A 23,592-nucleotide genomic window follows, 5' to 3' on the forward strand; every position below is an offset into this window, starting at 1 on the left:
GGGTCCATGACCCCCCTGGAGGGAGAATAAAATAGTGTGGCGCGCCTAGCGTGCCACCGTGCCCGTAGCGTGGCGAGCCCGCAAGGGGCTCATTTGCGCTCGCCACACTGTCGGTAAGCCGGCGGTCGGGCTCACGGCGCCGGTATGCTGGGCGCCGGGAGCCCGACCGCCGGCATATCGTAGTGAACCCGGTACAATGATATGGGCGATTGCTGGGATTACAGGTAACGCTTATCACCCCTTTACAAAAAGTACAAGGTAAACTGAAAATGGTTAGAACTCTCCAGCTTGGAATTCTCTAGCTTTCTATGCAAGGGCAGATAGCTCAATGAATAGTGTGTCCGACTGCAATGTCATAGGCAATGGGTTTGTATCCTGGGCACATCAGCATCCTGAAATGTAATGAAGGACAGTGCGACTGAACAACAAGGAGCTCTCAAGTCAAGTCCATAAATGCTGTATAGGTATTAGCGACAATAGGGGTGGGGATAGGAGACAGGGGCGGTCAGTAGATGCTGGGCTTCAAAAAGGGAGGAAACTGCAAGTGAAATTAATTAGATCATTTATAATTGACAAGTGCTGTCAACAGCGCCCCCTACCCTGCAGCGCTATGTGCGGAGCACACACCTAGTTACGGCCCTGGGTACAGGTGTATTCTCACTGACACATATTGGAGCCTTGTGTATGTGAGGGGCACGGTACAATGATATGGGAGATTGCTGGGATTACAGGTAACGCACTGTGGACAGCACCGTGCAGGATATACAGGTACGTGGGACACATGTCAGGGTGGTGTAGGTGTATTCTCATGAACACATATTGGAGAATTTGGTAACTGGAATAAGCAGGTAACTGAAGCATTCCCCCTGATTTATGCTATAACACGGTCACAGCACCTATGGTGCTACGGAGAACACCTCTATAATGACATAAAGCAGCCAATCTGAAGAGGGAAAGGCCTGCAGAGAGGGAGGTATGATGGACAGGAAGATACAGAGTAATGGACAAGCCTACACACCCAGATAGTGGATGGTCCCAATCTTCTGGATGGAACTGGTCAGTCACCGATCCCTTTACTTTCCACTGGGACTCCTCCATACCCCCGGTTCTCCACACCTGAGCATTAGACTTGCATTGTTTCCACTCTGAGCTCTTCATCTGCATGCCTGGAAGAGAGACACCAGCCGTCAGGACATCACATCATATAAGCCCCACAGAGAGCAGCATGGACATAGTATGGAAGAGGTAATACATATATCACAGAATTGCTGGGGCTTTTCAGATGGATACGGACAGTGCACCCACTATTCAGCAGAACAACCCTCCCCCACAACTAATTGAGATAGAGGGGCCACATGCCCAGACCCCCAATGCAGTTATATAGCACCAGCATGCACTGTTGCCCTGTACAACTCTCACCATCCTGGTGCTCCAGTTCCGCTAACTTCCCTCCATTTTCACTAAGGCCACAGCCCCCTACTCTAGTTCGCTCATTCTCCTCCCTTATCATTTCAGACCACCTATTGTACCCAGACAGCTCTCCCTTCCACCCGCAATCACCCCCATTCCCCTCCTTCTAACAACCCCACTACCAATCACCTCACCCTCCATTATCGCCAGTTTGCCTCCTTCATCCACCCACCCTCTATTAGCCCAACTTTCATTACTTTTACACTTCTGTCCCCTGTACTAACCACTCCACTACACCTCCCATCCTTCTATTATCTCTTCATCCTTTATTACCTCCATTCCTGTTCCAGACACCTCTCCCATACCCTAAGGAAACCATCATCTGCCTTACTCTATTATCCCAATGTACTCCCCTCTGATACTCCCATGGCTCCACTCTTACCACCTATGTCCCGCTGTCTCAATTTCCCTTATTCATCTTTCATAAAATCCAAGACCCATTCTCTAGTTCCTCCATTACCCTTCCCTGAAGTTACAGAGCCCAATTCCCTTCTACTACTGCTCCAATCCCATTTACCCCACACCTATTATATCATTCTCCCTACATTACCCCTCTAATACCACACTGCGCTTTCTGCTGTTTCAATCCCATTTACCCCACAACTATTATATCATTCTCCCCCCTTTACCCCTCTAATACCCCACTGCTCTTTCTGCTGCTCCAATCCCATTTACCCCACACCACCTCATCTCATCCTCTCTCCATTACCACCTCAATTACAGTTTAATGCCAAAAAAATGCAAAATCATGCACTTGGGGTCTCAAATATCCAAAGGCTAAATATAGTATTAATGGCATTATACTGGGAACTACTGAGGAGGAAAGGGATCTAGGAGTCACTATCTCAGGTAACAAAGGCTAAATATAGTATTAATGACACTATACTAGGAACTACTGAGGAGGAAAGGGATCTAGGAGTCACTATCTCAGGTGACATAAAGGCAGGTAAGCAACGTAACTAATTTGACTAGAAGATTTCACTTCGCGCTCACCGATACGGGCATATTGTTGTGGGCAGCAAGATTGTAAGATGGGGCTTCCCCCAAACCTCCCTATAAAATACTAACAGTGAAATGGATTGTAACTGCGCCTGTCAGGCAATGAATATATGGATGTGCTTGAAAGACATGTAAGAGAGGGAAAAAAAATTATTTACTAAGTTCGTTATCGACAGACAATTCTAGATGTCACAAATCACATAACAATCACAGTTGGCTCTTGATAAAAGAAATAGGGAAATTGCAATAGAAAGAACTAAATGAGAAAAAATAAGAATTTACTTACCGATAATTCTATTTCTCGGAGTCCGTAGTGGATGCTGGGGTTCCTGAAAGGACCATGGGGAATAGCGGCTCCGCAGGAGACAGGGCACAAAAGTAAAGCTTTCCGATCAGGTGGTGTGCACTGGCTCCTCCCCCTATGACCCTCCTCCAAGCCAGTTAGGTACTGTGCCCGGACGAGCGTACACAATAAGGGAGGAATTTTGAATCCCGGGTAAGACTCATACCAGCCACACCAATCACACCGTACAACTTGTGATCTAAACCCAGTTAACAGTATGATAACAGCGGAGCCTCTGAAAAGATGGCTCACAACAATAATAACCCGATTTTTGTAACTATGTACAAGTATTGCAGATAATCCGCACTTGGGATGGGCGCCCAGCATCCACTACGGACTCCGAGAAATAGAATTATCGGTAAGTAAATTCTTATTTTCTCTATCGTCCTAGTGGATGCTGGGGTTCCTGAAAGGACCATGGGGATTATACCAAAGCTCCCAAACGGGCGGGAGAGTGCGGATGACTCTGCAGCACCGAATGAGAGAACTCCAGGTCCTCCTTAGCCAGGGTATCAAATTTGTAGAATTTAGCAAACGTGTTTGCCCCTGACCAAGTAGCTGCTCGGCAAAGTTGTAAAGCCGAGACCCCTCGGGCAGCCGCCCAAGATGAGCCCACCTTCCTTGTGGAATGGGCATTTACATATTTTGGCTGTGGCAGGCCTGCCACAGAATGTGCAAGCTGAATTGTATTACACATCCAACTAGCAATAGTCTGCTTAGAAGCAAGAGCACCCAGTTTGTTGGGTGCATACAGGATAACAGCAAGTCAGTTTTCCTGACTCCAGCCGTCCTGGAACATATTTTCAGGGCCCTGACAACATCTAGCAACTTGGAGTCCTCCAAGTCCCTAGTAGGTGCAAGGCACCATAATAAGCTGGTTCAGGTGAAACACTGACACCACCTTAGGGAGAGAACTGGGGACGAGTCCGCAGCTCTGCCCTGTCCGAATGGACAAACAGATATGGGCTTTTTTGAGAAAAAACCACCAATTTGACACTCGCCTGGTCCAGGCCAGGGCCAAGAGCATGGTCACTTTTCATGTGAGATGCTTCAAATCCACAGATTTGACTGGTTTTAAACCAATGTGATTTGAGGAATCCCAGAACTACGTTGAGATCCCACAGTGCCACTGGAGGCACAAAAGGGGGTTGTATATGCAATACTCCCTTGACAAACTTCTGGACTTCAGGAACTGAAGCCAATTCTTTCTGGAAGAAAATCGACAGGGCCGAAATTTGAACCTTAATGGACCCCAATTTGATGGCCCATAGACACTCCTGTTTGCAGGAAATGCAGGAAACGACCGAGTTGAAATTTCTTTGTGGGGCCTTCCTGGCCTCACACCACGCAACATATTTTCGCCACATGTGGTGATAATGTTGTGCGGTCACCTCCTTTCTGGCTTTGACCAGGGTAGGAATGACCTCTTCCGGAATGCCTTTTTCCCTTAGGATCCGGCTTTCCACCGCCATGCCGACAAAACGCAGCTGCGGTAAGTCTTGGAACAGACATGGTACTTGCTGAAGCAAGTCCCTTCTTAGCGGCAGAGGCCATAAGACCTCTGTAAGCATCTCTTGAAGTTCCGGGTACCAAGTCCTTCTTGGCCAATCCGGAGCCATGAGTATAGTTCTTACTCCTCTACGTCTTATAATTCTCAGCACCTTAGGTATGAGAAGCAGAGGAGGGAACACATACACCGACTGGTACACCCACGGTGTTACCAGAACGTCCACAGCTATTGCCTGAGGGTCTCTTGACCTGGCGCAATACCTGTCCCGTTTTTTTGTTCAGACGGGACGCCATCATGTCCACCTTTGGTATTTCCCAACGGTTTACAATCATGTGGAAAAAACTTCCCGATGAAGTTTCCACTCTCCCGGGTGGAGGTCGTGCCTGCTGAGGAAGTCTGCTTCCCAGTTTCCATTCCCGGGATGAAACACTGCTGACAGTGCTATCACATGATTTTCCGCCCAGCGAAAAGTCCTTGCAGTTTTTGCCATTGCCCTCCTGCTTCTTGTGTCGCCCTGTCTGTTTACGTGGGCGACTGCCGTGATGTTTTTCCCACTGGATCAATACCGGCTGACCTTGAAGCAGAGGTCTTGCTAAGCTTAGAGCATTATAAATTTACCCTTAGCTCCAGTATATTTATGTGGAGAAAAGTCTCCAGACTTGATCACACTCCCTGGAAATTTTTTCCTTGTGTGACTGCTCCCCAGCCTCTCGGGCTGGGCTCCGTGGTCACCAGCATCCAATCCTGAATGCCGAATCTGCGGCCCTCTAGAAGATGAGCACTCTATAACCACCACAGGAGAGACACCCTTGTCCTTGGATATAGGGTTATCCGCTGATGCATCTGAAGATGCGATCCGGACCATTTGTCCAGCAGATCCCACTGAAAAGTTCTTGCGTGAAATCTGCCGAATGGAATTGCTTCGTAGGAAGCCACCATTTTTACCAGGACCCTTGTGCAATGATGCACTGTTTTTAGGAGGTTCCTGACTAGCTCGGATAACTCCCTGGCTTTCTCTTCCGGGAGAAACACCTTTTTCTGGACTGTGTCCAGAATCATCCCTAGGCACAGCAGACGTGTCGTCGGGATCAGCTGCGATTTTGGAATATTTAGAATCCACCCGTGCTGTTGTAGCAGTATCCTAGATAGTGCTACTCCGACCTCCAACTGTTCCCTGGACTATGCCCTTATCAGGAGATCGTCCAAGTAAGGGATAATTAAGACGCCTTTTCTTCGAAGAAGAATCATCATTTCGGCCATTACCTTGGTAAAGACCCGGGGTGCCGTGGACAATCCAAACGGCAGCGTCTGAAACTGATAGTGACAGTTCTGCACCACGAACCTGAGGTACCCTTAGTGAGAAGGGCAAATTTGGGACATAGAGGTAAGCATCCCTGATGTCCCGGGACACTATATAGTCCCCTTCTTCCTGGTTCGTTATCACTGCTCTGAGTGACTCCATCTTGATTTGAACCTTTGTAAGTGTTCAAAAAAATTTTTAGAATAAGTCTCACCTAGCCTTCTGGCTTCAGTACCACAATATAGTGTGGAATAATACCCCTTTTCTTGTAGTAGGAGGGGTAATTTAATTATCACCTGCTGGGAATACAGCTTGTGAATTTTTTCCCATACTGCCTCCTTGTCGGAGGGAGACCTTGGTAAAGCAGACTTCAGGAGCCTGCGAAGGGGAAACGTCTCGACATTCCAATCTGTACCCCTGGGATACTACTTGTAGGATCCAGGGGTCCTGTACGGTCTCAGCGCCATGCTGAGAACTTGTCAGAAGCGGTGGAACGCTTCTGTTCCTGGGAATGGGCTGCCTGCTGCAGTCTTCTTCCCTTTCCTCTATCCCTGGGCAGATATGATCTTATAGGGACGAAAGGACTGAGGCTGAAAAGACGGTGTCTTTTTCTGCAGAGATGTGACTTAGGGTAAAAACGGTGGATTTTCCAGCAGTTGCCGTGGCCACCAGATCCGATGGACCGACCCCAAATAACTCCTCTTCCTTTATACGGCAATACACCTTTGTGCCGTTTGGAATCTGCATCACCTGACCACTGTCGTGTCCATAACATCTTCTGGCAGTTATGGACATCGCATTTACTCTTGATGCCAGAGTGCAAATATCTCTCTGTGCATCTCGCATATATAGAAATGCATCCTTTAAATGCTCTATAGTCAATAAAATACTGTCCCTGTCAAGGGTATCAATATTTTTAGTCAGGGAATCCGACCAAGCCACCCCAGCTCTGCACATCCAGGCTGAGGCGATCGCTGGTCGCAGTATAACACCAGTATGTGTGTATATACTTTTTATGATATTTTCCAGCCTCCTGTCAGCTGGTCCTTGAGGACGGCCCTATCTATAGACGGTACCGCCACTTGTTTTGATAAGCGTGTGAGCGCCTTATCCACCCTAAGGGGTGTTTCCCAACGCGCCCTAACTTCTGGCGGGAAAGGGTATACCGCCCATAATTTTCTATCGGGGGGAACCCACGCATCATCACACACTTTATTTAATTTATCTGATTCAGGAAAAACTATGGTAGTTTTTTCACATCCCACATAATACCCTCTTTTGTGGTACTTGTAGTATCAGAAATATGTAACACCTCCTTCATTGCCTTTAACGTGTGGCCCTAATAAGGAATACGTTTGTTTATTCACCGTCGACACTGGATTCAGTGTCCCTGTCTGTGTCTGTGTCGACCGACTAAAGTAAACGGGCGTTTTAAAAACCCCTGACGGTGTTTTTGAGACGTCTGGACCGGTACTAATTGTTTGTCGGCCGTCTCATGTCGTCAACCGACCTTGCAGCGTGTTGACATTATCACGTAATTTCCTAAATAAGCCATCCATTCCGGTGTCGACTCCCTAGAGAGTGACATCACCATTACAGGCAATTGCTCCGCCTCCTCACCAACATCGTCCTCCTACATGTCGACACACACGTACCGACACACAGCACACACACAGGGAATGCTCTGATAGAGGACAGGACCCACTAGCCCTTTGGAGAGACAGAGGGAGAGTTTGCCAGCACACACCAAAAAGGCTATAATTATATAGGGACAACCTTATATAAGTGTTTTCCCTTATAGCATTTTTTATATATTTCTAACGCCAAATTAGTGCCCCCCCTCTCTGTTTTAACCCTGTTTCTGTAGTGCAGTGCAGGGGAGAGCCTGGGAGCCTTCCCTCCAGCCTTTCTGTGAGGGAAAATGGCGCTGTGTGCTGAGGAGATAGGCCCCGCCCCTTTTTCGGCGGCCTCGTCTCCCGCTCTTAACGGATTCTGGCAGGGGTTAAATATCTCCATATAGCCTCCGGAGGCTATATGTGAGGTATTTTTAGCCAAAATAGGTATTCATTTGCCTCCCAGGGCGCCCCCCTCCCAGCGCCCTGCACCCTCAGTGACTGCCGTGTGAAGTGTGCTGAGAGGAAAATGGCGCACAGCTGCAGTGCTGTGCGCTACCTTTAGAAGACTGAGGAGTCTTCTGCCGCCGATTCTGGACCTCTTCTTACTTCAGCATCTGCAAGGGGGCCGGCGGCAAGGCTCCGGTGACCATCCAGGCTGTACCTGTGATCGTCCCTCTGGAGCCGATGTCCAGTAGCCAAGAAGCCAATCCATCCTGCACGCAGGTGAGTTCACTTCTTCTCCCCTAAGTCCCTCGTTGCAGTGATCCTGTTGCCAGCAGGACTCACTGTAAAGTAAAAAACCTAAGCTAAACTTTTCTAAGCAGCTCTTTAGGAGAGCCACCTAGATTGCACCCTTCTCGGCCGGGCACAAAAATCTAACTGGCTTGGAGGAGGGTCATAGGGGGAGGAGCCAGTGCACACCACCTGATCGGAAAGCTTTACTTTTGTGCCCTGTCTCCTGCGGAGCCGCTATTCCCCATGGTCCTTTCAGGAACCCCAGCATCCACTAGGACGATAGAGAAAGAAAAGATGGGGGGTTGCTGGTACTTGTAGTGTCCCTATAGAAGGAGTGTGATTAGTCTTATGTCCACTAGAGGATGGCGTCCCACCTCTCTGTGTATGAAGTGTCTTGTGTAATGAAGGGAGCCCTTAAATAGTCCCAAAACGTGTTACGGTCTCTATTGGTCCGGCACTCAGGTGGTGGAGGGGGGGGGGGGGGGGGGGGGGTTGTAAACAGAAGTACTATGGGTGGGGGGACTGTTAGCAGCGGTTCAGATATAAGAACTCCGGACACACTGTCCTCACCGGGGTCCGGGTATGATCAGGATGACACTGCGTGACAAGCGCCCTAATGATCCCCAGGATTCAGTGCCAGTATTAGGAGGGGGGGGGAAGAGTCAACAGCTTCGAGGCCTGTGTAGGACGGTCCGCCAGGCTTGTCTCCTCTCCTTACAGAGTCTTACCTGTTCCTACGCTCTGTGTGTCTCAGCGTCCACCTGCTTCTGTTCTCCTCGCGTCTCCTACAGCTGCTGCTGTTTCCTGGTGGCTTCTGGTTAAGGCTTCTTATCATGTGGCCGCCGCTGCTGTGGCTCCGCGCTCTCCTCGTACACCGGTGTTTCTGAGGGAACCTGAAAGAAGTTTGGATAGAGCTCTGATTAGTGGTGATTCTGCTTGCATGCAGGGGCTGGTTCTCCTACGCGTATCCACCCACTGGGGTCTTTGTCAGGGAGTCTGTAATGGCCATCTTGATAAAGACCCCATCTTGACCGGGAATTCTGGGGATCATTAGGGCGCTTGTAACGGAGCGTCATACTGATCATACATGGACCCCGGTGAGGACAGTGTGTCCGGAGTTCTTATATCTGAACCTCTGCTAACAGTCCCCACACCCATAGTACAACATAGGGGCACCCCTTACAATCATTGGAGGTATTTACCATCGTCACCCGGCTTCTGTTTACACCACCACCACCTGAGTGTCGGACAAATAGAGACCGTAACACGTTTTGGAACTATTAAGGCGCTCCCTTCATTACACAAGACACTTCATACCCAGAGAGGTGGGACGCCATCCTCTAGTGGACATTAGACTAATCACACTCCCTTTATTAGGGACACTACAAGTACCAGCATTTCTTTTTCTCATTCAATTCTTTCTATTGAAATTTCCCTATTTCTTTTATCAAGAGCCCACTGTTATTGTTGTTATGTGATTTGTGACATCTAGAATTATTGTCCGTCTATAACGAACTTAGTCAATCATTTATTTTTTCTCTTTTACAAGTCTTTCAAGCACATCCATATATTCATTGCCTGACAGGTTCAGTTACAATCCATTTCACTGTAAGCAATGTAACACAGCAATGAGGAAGGCTAGTCAGATGCTTGGTGCATAGGGAGAGGAATCAGCAGCAGAGAGAAGTGATAATGCCACTGTATAGGTCACTGGTACGGCCTCATCTAGAATACTGTGTCTAGTTCTGGAGGATATATCTTCAGAAGGATATTATTACATTAGAGACTGTACAAAGAAGGGCAACTAGTATGGTGCATGGCCTACATCACACAACATACCCAGAAAGACTAAAACATCTCACTATGGGGGTCATTCCGAGTTGATCGCTCGCTAGCAACGTTTTGCAGTACTGCGATAAGGTTAAATCTCGGCAAAACTGCGCATGCATAAGCACCGCAACGCGCAGGCGGGTCGTACGGGTACAAAGAGGATCGGTGATGGGTGATGGATTTAACGAAGAATCCATTCGCACAGCGGAACGTAAGGTCATTTGACAGAAAGAGGGCGTTTGTGGGTGTTAACAAACCGTTTTCTGGGAATGTTTGGAAAAATGCAGCCGTGTCCAAGCGTTTGCAGGGCGGGTGTCTGACGTCAATTTCGGGACCAAAAAGACTGAAGTGATCGCAGCGGCTGAGTAAGTCCAGAGCTACTCAGAAACTGAAAAAAAAAAGTTTTTGTGCCGTCGGCTGCAAAAGTGTTCGCACACTTGCAAAGCTAAAATACACTCCCCCATAGGCGGCGACTATCTGAAAAAAGTTGCCAGCGAGCGATCAACTCGGAATGACCCCCTATGTGCAGTGTGGAGCAGAGAAGGGAAAGGGGGGACATGATAGAGATTGTCACATATATCAGGGGTAAAACAAGGTCCAAAAGGGAAACATTCTCCAAATGAAGAGAAGTAATAGGACACGAGGACATGCACTGACACTGGAGGGAGGGAGGTTCAGGGGAAATTTGAGGAAAAATGACTTCACAGAAAGGGTAGTGGATAAGTGGAATAGCCTCCCATCAGAGGTGGTAGATGCTAAGACAGTAGAGCAATATAAACATGAATGGGATAGACATAAGGATACCCTTACACAGAAATAAGGATCAAATAGGTCACCTGGTCACCCTGCCAGCTCCATACGTGCAGTGATATAGCAGTGTTACATCGCATCAGCAGTCCCGATCACCCTGCCAGCACCATATGTGCAGTGAGATAGCAGTGTTACATCATATCAGCGCTCCCGGTCACCCTGCCAACTCCATACGTGCAGTGATATAGCAATGTTACATCACATCAGTGCTCCTGGTCACCCTGCCAGCTCCATACGTGCAGTGATATAGCAGTGTTACATCACATCAGTGCTCCTGGTCACCCTGCCAGCTCCATACGTGCAGTGATATAGCAGTGTTACATCATATCAGCGCTCCCGGTCACCCTGCCAACTCCATACGTGCAGTGATATAGCATAGTTACATCTCATCAGCGCTCCCGGTCACCCAGCCAGCTTCATACGTGCAGTGATATAGCCGTATTACATCACATCAGTGCTCCTGGTCACCCAGCCAGCTCCATACGTGCACTGATATAGCCGTATTACATCACATCAGCTCTCCTGGTCACCCTACCAGCTCCACACATGCAGTGATATAGCTGTATTACAATACATTAGCGCTCCCAGTCACCCTGCCAGCTCCATAACGTGCAGTGAAATAGAAGTATTACCTCCCTCTCTCCCCGCTCCCCTGGCTGCAGTGAGCGCGGTGTGCGCCCGCTGCAGCCGGCGTCGCTAACTGACGCTAGAGGTCAAAATTGACCCTAGTGTCAGTGCGGCGCTGCTATGGGAGAGATGTCACGACGTCTCTCCCATAGAGAGGAGCCGGCGCCCGGAGGCAGCGGCAGCAGCTGTCCAGAAGCAGGAGCGAGGCTGGTAAGTATGGTGTATTTTTTTGTTTAGGGTTTCAAAGCGGCTACAGGGGGCACAGCTACAAGAGGCACAGCTACTGGGGGCAGATCTACAGGGGGCACAACTACACGAGGCACAGCTACTGGGGGCAGATCTACTGGGGGCACTGGTACAGGGGGAACAGCTACTGGGCGCAAATCAACTGAGGGCACAGCTACAGGGGGCACAACTACAGGGGGCAAATTAACTGGTGGCACAGCTGCTGGGGACACAACTACAGGGGGATAACTGAGGGTTCACCCCTTCCCTATGAAGAAGCCATGCCTCACGGCGTGCACCAACCTCTGTCTGTGCAGCAGCTATTTATCCCGGCTTTACTTAGCAATCAGCACCAGCCAGATAACTCAGTCACGATCTCCCGGGCTGTCTTCCAGAAGCTAAGCTTGACTGCTGCCAAGGGCAGATTGGGATGGAAAACCAGCTGAGGAAACCTCTGTAAGCAGCCCCAGTGGAGGCTGGGTTTGCTGAGGGGGGCAGGATCCAGGGCTGGTTCTAGACCTTATGGCACCCAGGGTGTACGATTCCTTTGGTGCCCCACTTTTCCCCATTTAAAACAGGGACAGTGCTCGCTGATGACGTGTGCAAATAATGTAGGGGAGGGGCTTCATTGGGGAAGGGGCATGGCCACATAATAGTACCAATTCACATTATACCACACCGTAGTCTCCATCAGTCACATTACACCACACAGTAGTACCCCTTATACACGCCAGGTAGAGCCCCTTATACACAATACGCCAGGTAGAGCCCCTTTTATACATGTTGCACTAGGTAGAGCATGTTATACAAACTGCACCAGGTAGCCCCTTATACACATTGCACAAGTAGCCCCTTATACACATTTGCACCAGGTAGCACATTATACCCATTGCACCAGGTAGCACATTATACACATTGCGCCAGGTAGCCCCTTATACACATTGCACCAGGTAGCCCCTTATACACATTGCGCCAGGTAGCCCCTTATACACATTGCGCCAGGTAGCCCCTTATACACATTGCGCCAGGTAGCCCATTATACACAGTGCGCCAAGTAGTCCCTTATACACACTGCGCCAGGTAGCCCCTTATACACATTGCGCCAGGTAGCCCCTTATACACATTGCGCCAGGTAGCCCCTTATACACATTGCGCCAGGTAGCCCCTTATACACATTGCGCCAGGTAGCCCCTTATACACAGTGCGCCAGGTAGCCCCTTATACACAGTGCGCCAGGTAGCCCCTTATACACAGTGCGCCAAGTAGCCCATTATACACAGTGCGCCAAGTAGCCCATTATACACATTGCGCCAGGTAGCGCCTTATACAAATTGCACCAGCAAGTCGTCACTCACCATTTGGCACCTGTGGTCCTTCAGCTCTATGTTCTTGTTATACTTCCACGGTGGGGTACGGCCAGCGTGAAGTGGCCAGGATGGTAGGCGGCCGGCCGGAGCAGGAAGTGACGAGGGGCATTTTGGTGCAGGCAGCAGATGGGGTGCTGATGGCTCTGGTGGAATGACTGCGGCCTCAGGCTGCAGCGTCTCGGGTGCCCGCCCTGATAGCCCGCACCTAAAACCACCACTGGCAGGATCCCCTGAGCTGGACGAACAGTGACCCTCCACGCCCCCACCCCAGCAGTCAACAGTCCAACACTGCTAACAAAGTCCCTCCCAGTGCACGTAGGGGGTCATTCCGAAATGACCGTAGCTGTGCTAAATTTAGCACAGCTACGATCATTCACACCGACATGCGGGGGGACGGCCAGCACAGAGCTAGTACGCCCCGCATGTCAGTGCCAGCCCCCCCGCAGAAGTGCAAAGGCATCGCACAACGACGATGTCTTTGCACTTCAAGAGTAGCTCCCGACCAGCGCAGCTTTAGCGTGGCCGGGAGCTACTCATCGCTCCACGGCCCGCAGCGGCTTTGTGTGACGTCACACAGCCACTGCGGCCCGCCCCCCGTTCGGTCCTGCCACGCCTGCGTTGGCTGGACCTCACCCACGAAACGGCGGCCAAACGCCGCCGTTCCACCCCCTACCCCCCCCCACCCAGTGACCGCCTCTGCCTGACAATCAGGCAGAGGCAATCGTAGCGGGCCGACGCCCTTCGGCCGCCTGGCATGCGCCAGCGTACTGCGGTGCCGGCGCATGCACAGTTCTGACTTGATCGCACCACTGCGATAAACTGCTGCGTGTGATCGGGTCAGAATGACCACCATAGTGCAGCAGAATGCACAAGGACCGAGCGTCCACAGACGTGCAGATCGCCCACCTGAGCATAGCCTCCAATGTGACCAACCCAGAGTCTGTGCACGCAACTATTCCCAGCAACATGCCCATCTTACCACACACACAAAGCCCCCCCCACCTCCACTCCTACACAGCCTGCCCCTCCAGTCACCATACACACACACTCACCTTGTTCCCAGGGCCGGATTAACAATGGGGCGGATGGAGCTGCAGCTCCAGGCCACCCCATGAAAATAGGCCCACAGCATCCCCTGCTGCTGGAAACAGGAAAAAATATTTTTCCTATCACAGCAAGTCAGCAGCACCAGAGAAGCCTCAGAAGCCCTCTCTGCGCTGAAAAATGTGTTTTTTCCTCCCCTGCGCCGTGACCTCACACTTTGTGAGACATGCCACAAACGCCTCCCCTCTCCTGTGCACCACAGCAGCAACCAGCAGTGTACTTGCCTCCATTGACGCATGGTGACAGCGACTTAGCCGCTGTTTCAATCCCGTGACCCCTCTGACGAGCTACGGTCTAGTTTCCCTTCGTCTAAGAGGACCTTTGCTGTGCGATGCGCGATGACGTCATCGCGCACCGCACAGCATAGTGGCACAGACACTAGGGGTCATAATTGACCTCTAGTGTCTATGCTGTTCTATGGGAGAGACGTAATAACGTCTCTTCCATAGATTGAAGAGAAGAGAGGAGAGGAGAAGAGCGGCGCCGCCGGCGGAGGGGGTCTGGATCAGGAACGGGGATGGTAAGTATACTTTTTATTTATTTTTATTTTTTCTTTCAGCGCGTTGACCACGCCCCCAATTGAAGCCACGCCCCCATATTTTGCCCGGGGCGCCAAAAATCTTAGAACCGGCCCTGAGTGGGAGGGCTGTGGGAAACAGGGTATGTGTGTTGAAAGGACAGACAGGTGTGTGTAGGGAACAAGCAGTGCCATATTAAGTAACACATGGGCCTGGAGCTGAAATTTACAAAGGACCTATTATATATGACCGCCGAGGATGTGACTAGTGATGTGGCGGGGCATGACCTGTAGCACCCACTATTACACACTCACCGCAGCACCTGTTACTACACTCTCACCGCAGCACCCGTTACTACACACACACGGCAGAACCCCTTACTACACACACTTTTGCACCCGATACCACATTCACACCACAGAATACATTACCACACTCGATCCGCAGCAGCCCTTACTACACACACAGCAGCAGCAGCCCTTACTACAATTACATGGCAGAACCCCTTACTATACTCACATAGCAGAACTCCTTACTGCACTCACACAACAGCACCTCATACTACAGACACACAAAGCAGCAACCCTTACTCAGGGCCGGATTAACAATGGGGCGGATGGAGCTGCAGCTCCAGGCCCCCCATTGAAAATAGGCCCACGGACTCCCCTGTAGCTCAGCCAGTGTTGACGGAAAAAAAAATTCCTGTCACAATCAGCGCAGCTCATTCGCCCATTGGTCACTGGAAATAACATGTCATAAGCCCAGCCGGCCAACAGAAGCACCGCCCCTGGACCCCACCGAAAAACAACCTCAATTACCTGTCAGATGCTCCATCCCGTGCTGCCAGATGTCCTGCCTCCCGAACCAGTCCGAAGCCCCGCCTCCCAGACCGATCTGAAGCCCCGCCTCCCAGACCGATCCGAAGCTCCTCCTCCCAGACCGATCCGAAGCTCATGCTCAGCTCGCATGCTGTGAATACTTTTGAACTGCTACTTTCAAAGCAGCCGTACTGGTAGCAGAGGCTTAGAGCTGGTGGCCAGTGGGGACGTGGGGGAAGGGGGGGAGCGGGGGGGGGGGGGGGGGTATGGGGCAGGGGAGGAGGGGCTGGGGGGATAAAAGACATTTGTAATAGACATTATGCAGCAGTTACCACAAGGGTCACAGATTTTCCTGTTCGCCACCAGACCCCATTTCTGTTCTTCCCCCTGTCCTCTGCTGCCCTTCTCCCCGCCCGATGCTCTCATAAAGAGAAGCACAAGGGTGGTGGGGATTATGTACCATCCGGTTAAGTTTTTCCTTAATAGCCTGGGACGTCAGATGTGGCTGCAGCAGCCTATAGTATGCCCCCTTCCTCTCCTGAATTTCTACCCACACCACACCTGCGTCTCTGCCCCCTCTCCACCTGCATATCTTCACCCTCTCCACCTGTGTCTCTGCCCCCTCCCCACCTGCATCTCTGCCCCTTCCCACCTGCATCTCTGCCCTTACCACACCTGCGCCTCTGACCCCTCTCCACCTGCGTCTCTGCCCCCTCCCCAACCACATCTCAGCTCCTGCATCTCTGCCACCTCCCCTCCTGCGTCTCTGTCCCCACTACACCTGTGTCTCTGCCCCCTCTCCACATACATCTCTGCCCCCTCCCCAACCGCATCTCAGCTACTGCGTCTCTGCCACCTGCCCTCCTGCGTCTCTGCCCCCACCACACCTGTGTCTCTGCCCCCCTACACCTGAGTCTCTGCCCCCTCCCCACCTGTGTCTCTGTCCCCTCCCCACCTGCGTCTCTGCCCCCTCCCCACCTGCGTCTCTGCCCCCTCTCCACCTGCGTCTCTGCCCCCTCTCCACCTGCGTCTTTGCCCCCTCCCCACCTGCATCTCTGCCCTTACCACACCTGCGTCTCTGCCCCCTCTCCACCTGCATCTCTGCCCCCTCCCCACCTGCGTCTCTGCCCCCTTCCCAACCGCATCTCAGCTCCTGGGTCTCTGCCACCTCCCCTCCTGCGTCTCTGCTCCCACCAAACCTGTGTCTCTGCCCCCTTTCCACCGGTGTCTCTGCCCCCTCCACACCTGCATCTCTGCACCCTCCCCACCTGTGTCTCTGCCCTTACCACACCCGCGTCTCTGCCCCCTCCCAACCTGCGTCTCTGCCCCCTCCCAAACCGCATCTCAGCTCCTGCGTCTCTGCCCCCTCCCCACCTGTGTCTCTGTCACCTCCCCTCCTGCGCCTCTGCTCCCTCCCCACCTGCGTCTCTGCTCCCTCCTCACCTGTGTCTCTGCCCCCTCTCCACCTGTATCTATGCGCCCCACTCCACCTGCTTCTCCCAGCCTATCAACCTGTATCTTTACCACCTCCCCACCTGCGTCTCTGCCCCCTCCCTACCTGTGTCTCAGCTCCTGCGTCTCTGCACCCTCCCCTTCTGCATCTCTGCCACATCCCTAACAGCATCTCTGCTCCCTCCTCATCTGCGTCTCAGCTCCCTCTACACCCGCACCTCTAACCCACCCGCGCCACTGCCTCCTCCCCACCTGCGTCTCTGCCCCTTACCCACCTGCATCTTCGCTCCCTCGACACCCGTGCTTGTGACCCAGCCACAGCTCTACCCCCTCCCCATCTGCATCTCTGCCCTCTCCCTATCTGCGTCTCTGCCCTCTCCCCACCTGCGCCTCTGCCCCCTCCCCACCTGCGCCTCTGCCCCCTCCTCACCTGTGTCTCTGCGCCCTCTCTACCTGTATCTACTGTATGCCCCCCACTCCACCTGCTTCTCCCAGCCTATCAACCTGTATCTTTACCACCTCCCCACCTGCGTCTCTGCCCCCTCCCTACCTGTGTCACAGCTCCTGCGTCTCTGCACCCTCCCCTCCTGCATCTCTGCCACATCCCTAACAGCATCTCTGCCCCCTCCTCATCTGCGTCTCAGCTCCCTCTACACCCGCACCTGACTCACCCGCGCCACTGCCTCCTCCCCACCTGCGTCTCTGCCCCTTCCCCACCAGCATCTTCGCTCCCTTGACACCCGTGCTTGTGACCAACCCACATCTCTACCCCCTCCCCATCTGTGTCTCTGCCCCCTCCCCACCTGTGTCTTTGCGCCCTCTCTACCTGTGTCTTTGCGCCCTCTCTACCTGTATCTACTGTATGCCCCCCACTCCACCTGCTTCTCCCAGCCTCTCAACCTGTATCCTTACCACCTCCCCGTCTGCGTCTCTATCCCCTCCCCACCCGAGTCTAAGCTCCTGCGTCTCTTTCTCGCAAGCTCTGTCCCTTTTTGCGATAATTGATACATCCCTGCAATGTATTCAATTATCGCAATGTGATTTTGGTCAAATGTATCACATCTGCATCTCAGATGTGGATTGTGATAAATATGCCCCATAGTGTGGAGATGTAATGTAGTATTGATATAGTGTAGTGAAGTAGTGTGGGGAGGAAGTGCAGTGATGTACAGTAGTATGCCACCACACCCCCATGCCCACACAGCGAGAAATTATCTGTGGCGCTAATCACACCCACTGCGCAGCAGCAATAGGCCCTTCATAAATTTCAGCTCCAGGCCAATGTGGACCTTAATCTGGTACTGCCCTTACTACACACACACGGCAGCACCCCTTACTACGCACACTTGCACCCGATACCAAACTCACACCACAGAACCCATTATCACACTCACTCCGCAGCACCCCTTACTACACACACATGGCACAACCCCTTACTACAATCACACACAGCAGCACCCCTTACTACACTCACACGGCAGCACCCCTTACAACACACAGCAGCACCCATTAACTACCCCCACCTAGCACTCATAAGCTATTCATTGATGAATTTCAACATCCCAGTGCCCACTAACTCATTTACCTCCCCACACAACCACATATACACACACATAGTACACACACCCATATATACTCACACTAGACACATAAAGTACACCCACCCACCACATACAGTATAGACCAGAGGTTCCCAAACGCAGTCCTCAAGGCACCCCAATGGTCCTGGTTTTAAATGTATCCATGCTTGGCCACAGGTAACCTAATTAGCACCTTAGTCAATTTGATTTAACCATCTGTGCTGAGCCATGGCTATACCTAAAACCTGGACTGTTGGGGTGCCTTGAGGACAGCGTTTGGGAACCTCTGGTATAGACACACAGTACACATATAAAAGTACACACACCCCCACCACTACATATACACACTCAGTACACACACACAAAGTACACATACCACCACATCTACACACACATGAAGTACACACACACCTCCACCACCACACATACACACACAGTACACATTACATACACACACATAAAGTACAGACGAACTCCCCCACCACCACCACATCATACCTCCCAACATTTGGATTCCTGAAGCAGGGAAGAAATGGGGCGTGGCTTCGCGTAGATGACTCAATCGCAAGTCACACCTTCAATTTCCGTCATAGTGGGGGCATGGTTAGTGCTCTGTGAGCTGCTGGCCATGCCCCCAGTCCCTCTGCCACACTGGAATAGACGCTGTGGGCATGCGCATAGTGTCTGGTCACCACTGCTCTGCTCTGAACTGAGCAGCGAGTGATAGGGAGCCTCCCAACTGGTAAAAAGAGGGAAAAATGTATTCCTTAGGATGTATAGGGGGACGGTCACTCGATTTTCTGGGGCCTCCAAGCCATTCCGGGAGAGTAGGCAAGTATGATTTTAAATGTTTCTTGTTTTTTGTCATGTACTGTCTATGTATATCGGTATTAGGACCACCAGCATTATATAAACCATGTAAACTGTAAATAATATTGTGTTTTTATGCTTTAAAACATAATAAATTGGATTATACCAGATTTTAAAAGTAGACTGAATATGTGATATTATTCATTTAGGATAAACCCTGGGAGTTATATATGCTAAGTATCCAATTTCTAAGGGCTAGTGGAACCCCTTCCCTCCTCAGCTGCTACTCATATAACAAATAGGTATTAGTGCAGCCCTCCCAAACATAGCATATACACACAAACATCCATCACCACATATATACACACACTACACACCACATATACACACACACACACAATACAAACTACACACACTGTATACCCCCACATATATACACACCAGCACATATACACACACACACACATGCCCCCACCACCACATATACACACACAAATCCCCACCATCACATATACACACACACCCTCACCACCACATATACACACACACACACACACACACACACCTCCACCACCACATATATACACACACACAAAGTACACACAAACACCCCCTCCACCAGATATACACAGTATACACTTTACACACACACAGTACACACTACACACACATAAAGTACACACATCAACCACCATATACCCACACTCCCACCACCACATATATAAACACACGCGCACACAGTACACACACCACCACATATATACATGCACACACAGTACACACTATACACACACCCACCACTACATAGTACACATAGTACCCACACCACACACAGTACACACCACCACATATACATACAGTACACACCACATATACATACAGTACACACACATTCAGTACACACACCACACAAACAGTATACACACATTAATCAAGAAAACACTTGCCAAGCTTCTTGCAGCAGCAGCTCCCCGTACAGTCTGGGGGCGGAGCTTAGCTAAGTGGCAGCAGGACCCCCAGTGAAGGAGAGACTGGAGGACGGGCAGCCAGCAGACTGCCTGCACGGCACCATGATATGTCAGGTGACAGTGCTGGAGGCGGAGGCATGGGAGAGAGGAGGCTGCTGGCAGTTTTTTTTTCGTGTCAACGCTGTCAGTTTGCTGTGGGCCTATTTTCAATGGGGGGCCTGGAGCTACAGATCCAACCGCCCCATTGTTAATCCGGGTCTGCCCCCTCTTAATTTTTGAGGGTTTGTAGAGTTACAAGTGATGTACAGGAAATGGAGACATATATTATGATGGAGAACATTATATGGAAAGGGAAACCCTAGAAACCAGCTATTAACCACTTGCCTAGCATGGTGGCATCATATGCGACCACACCAGCAAGTGCTTTATCTGACCTGGTGGCACAGGATGCGAACAGTCAGACAGTGTTAGCAGCTGCAGGGAAGAGAAACTTCATGTTTTACACCTAATTCACTCATAAAAACCCGACAATCTCTGAGCGTCTTTTTGGGGGGAAAAGTGACAGTTAAGGGCTAAAGGCTCAGTACACAAATGGTTCAAAGCAAGTGCATATATATATATATATATATATATATATATATATATATATATATATATTTATTCATGAGTGTGCTGGTTTAAAGAGAGTGTATGTGTATATATATATATATATAGATAGATACACACACACCATACAAATCTTTAAACCAAGACACTCATGACGTGTGTGTGTGTGTGGTGTGTGTGTATGTATATATATTTGTATACTTAATTGTTCTTAAAAATAAGAATTTACTTACCGATAATTCTATTTCTCATAGTCCGTAGTGGATGCTGGGGACTCCGAAAGGACCATGGGGAATAGCGGCTCCGCAGGAGACTGGGCACAAAAGTAAAAAGCTTTAGGACTACCTGGTGTGCACTGGCTCCTCCCCCTATGACCCTCCTCCAAGCCTCAGTTAGGATACTGTGCCCGGACGAGCGTACACAATAAGGAAGGATTTTGAATCCCGGGTAAGACTCATACCAGCCACACCAATCACACCGTACAACTTGTGATCTGAACCCAGTTAACAGCATGATAACAGAAGGAGCCTCTGAAAAGATGGCTCACAACAACAATAACCCGATTTTTGTAACAATAACTATGTACAAGTAATGCAGACAATCCGCACTTGGGATGGGCGCCCAGCATCCACTACGGACTATGAGAAATAGAATTATCGGTAAGTAAATTCTTATTTTCTCTAACGTCCTAGTGGATGCTGGGGACTCCGAAAGGACCATGGGGATTATACCAAAGCTCCCAAACGGGCGGGAGAGTGCGGATGACTCTGCAGCACCGAATGAGAGAACTCCAGGTCCTCCTCAGCCAGGGTATCAAATTTGTAGAATTTAGCAAACGTGTTTGCCCCTGACCAAGTAGCTGCTCGGCAAAGTTGTAAAGCCGAGACCCCTCGGGCAGCCGCCCAAGATGAGCCCACTTTCCGTGTGGAATGGGCTTTTACAGATTTTGGCTGTGGCAGGCCTGCCACAGAATGTGCAAGCTGAATTGTACTACAAATCCAACGAGCAATCGTCTGCTTAGAAGCAGGAGCACCCAGCTTGTTGGGTGCATACAGGATAAACAGCGAGTCAGATTTTCTGACTCCAGCCGTCCTGGAAACATATATTTTCAGGGCCCTGACTACGTCCAGCAACTTAGAATCCTCCAAGTCCCTAGTAGCCGCAGGCACCACAATAGGCTGGTTTAAGTGAAAAGCTGAAACCACCTTAGGGAGAAATTGAGGACGAGTCCTCAATTCTGCCCTGTCCGTATGAAAAATTAGGTAAGGGCTTTTATAGGATAAAGCCGCCAATTCTGAGACACGCCTGGCTGAAGCCAGGGCTAACAGCATTACCACTTTCCATGTGAGATATTTTAAGTCCACAGTGGTGAGTGGTTCAAACCAATGTGATTTTAGGAATCCCAAAACTACATTGAGATCCCAAGGTGCCACTGGAGGCACAAAAGGAGGCTGTATATGCAGTACTCCCTTGACAAACGTCTGAACTTCAGGAACAGAAGCTAGTTCTTTTTGGAAGAATATTGACAGGGCCGAAATTTGAACTTTAATGGACCCTAATTTGAGGCCCATAGACAGTCCTGTTTGCAGGAAATGCAGGAATCGACCTAGTTGAAATTCCTCTGTAGGGGCCTTCCTGGCCTCGCACCACGCAACATATTTACGCCAAATACGGTGATAATGTTGTACGGTTACATCCTTCCTGGCTTTGATCAGGGTAGGGATGACTTCATCCGGAAAGCCTTTTTCCTTCAGGATCCGGCGTTCAACCTCCATGCCGTCAAACGCAGCCGCGGTAAGTCTTGGAACAGTCTCACCGTAAGTCCTGGAGCAGGTCCTTTCTTAGAGGTAGAGGCCACGGGTCTTCCGTGAGCATCTCTTGAATTTCCGGGTACCAAGTCCTTCTTGGCCAATCCGGAGCCACGAGTATAGTCTTTACTCCTCTCCTTCTTATGATTCTCAGTACTTTTGGTATGAGAGGAAGAGGAGGAAACACATACACTGACTGGTACACCCACGGTGTTACCAGAGCGTCCACAGCTATTGCCTGAGGGTCCCTTGACCTGGCGCAATATCTGTCCAGTTTTTTGTTGAGGCGGGACGCCATCATGTCCACCTTTGGTTTTTCCCAACGGTTCACAATCATGTGGAAGACTTCTGGGTGAAGTCCCCACTCCCCCGGGTGAAGATCGTGTCTGCTGAGGAAGTCTGCTTCCCAGTTGTCCACTCCCGGAATGAACACTGCTGACAGTGCTATCACATGATTTTCCGCCCAGCGAAGAATCTTTGCCACTTCCGTCATTGCCCTCCTGCTTCTTGTGCCGCCCTGTCTGTTTACGTGGGCGACTGCCGTGATGTTGTCCGACTGGATCAACACCGGCTGACCCTGAAGCAGAGGTCTTGCCTGACTTAGGGCATTGTAAATGGCCCTTAGTTCCAGGATATTTATGTGAAGTGACGTTTCCATGCTTGACCACAAGCCCTGGAAATTTCTTCCCTGTGTGACTGCTCCCCAGCCTCTCAGGCTGGCATCCGTGGTCACCAGGACCCAATCCTGAATGCCGAATCTGCGGCCCTCTAGGAGATGAGCACTCTGTAACCACCACAGGAGAGACACCCTTGTCCTTGGAGACAGGGTTATCCGCTGATGCATTTGAAGATGCGATCCGGACCATTTGTCCAGCAGATCCCACTGAAAAGTTCTTGCGTGGAATCTGCCGAATGGAATCGCTTCGTAAGAAGCCCCCATCTTTCCCAGGACCCTTGTGCATTGATGTACTGACACTTGGCCTGGTCTTAGGAGGTTCCTGACTAGGTCGGATAACTCCCTGGCTTTCTCTTCCGGGAGAAACACCTTTTTCTGTACTGTGTCCAGAATCATTCCTAGGAACAGCAGACGTGTCGT

At 50.6% G+C, this 23,592-nt stretch overlaps 1 long non-coding RNA gene across 1 annotated transcript in view; it reads right to left on the reverse strand.

Moving 5' to 3' along the window:
* LOC134909926 (uncharacterized) overlaps window positions 1-23,592 on the reverse strand; it is a 39,093-nt gene that overhangs the window by 1,633 nt on the left and 13,868 nt on the right. Inside the window, exons 2-3 of the long non-coding RNA XR_010176065.1 lie at window positions 8,702-8,866; window positions 1,019-1,166 (exon numbers count right to left, since the gene is read on the reverse strand). This is a non-coding gene — a long non-coding RNA (uncharacterized LOC134909926). The remainder of the gene's footprint in view (window positions 1-1,018; window positions 1,167-8,701; window positions 8,867-23,592) is intronic.

The sequence above is a fragment of the Pseudophryne corroboree genome, chromosome 4, assembly GCF_028390025.1.
Source record: "Pseudophryne corroboree isolate aPseCor3 chromosome 4, aPseCor3.hap2, whole genome shotgun sequence".
NCBI classification, from domain to species: Eukaryota; Metazoa; Chordata; class Amphibia; order Anura; family Myobatrachidae; genus Pseudophryne; species Pseudophryne corroboree.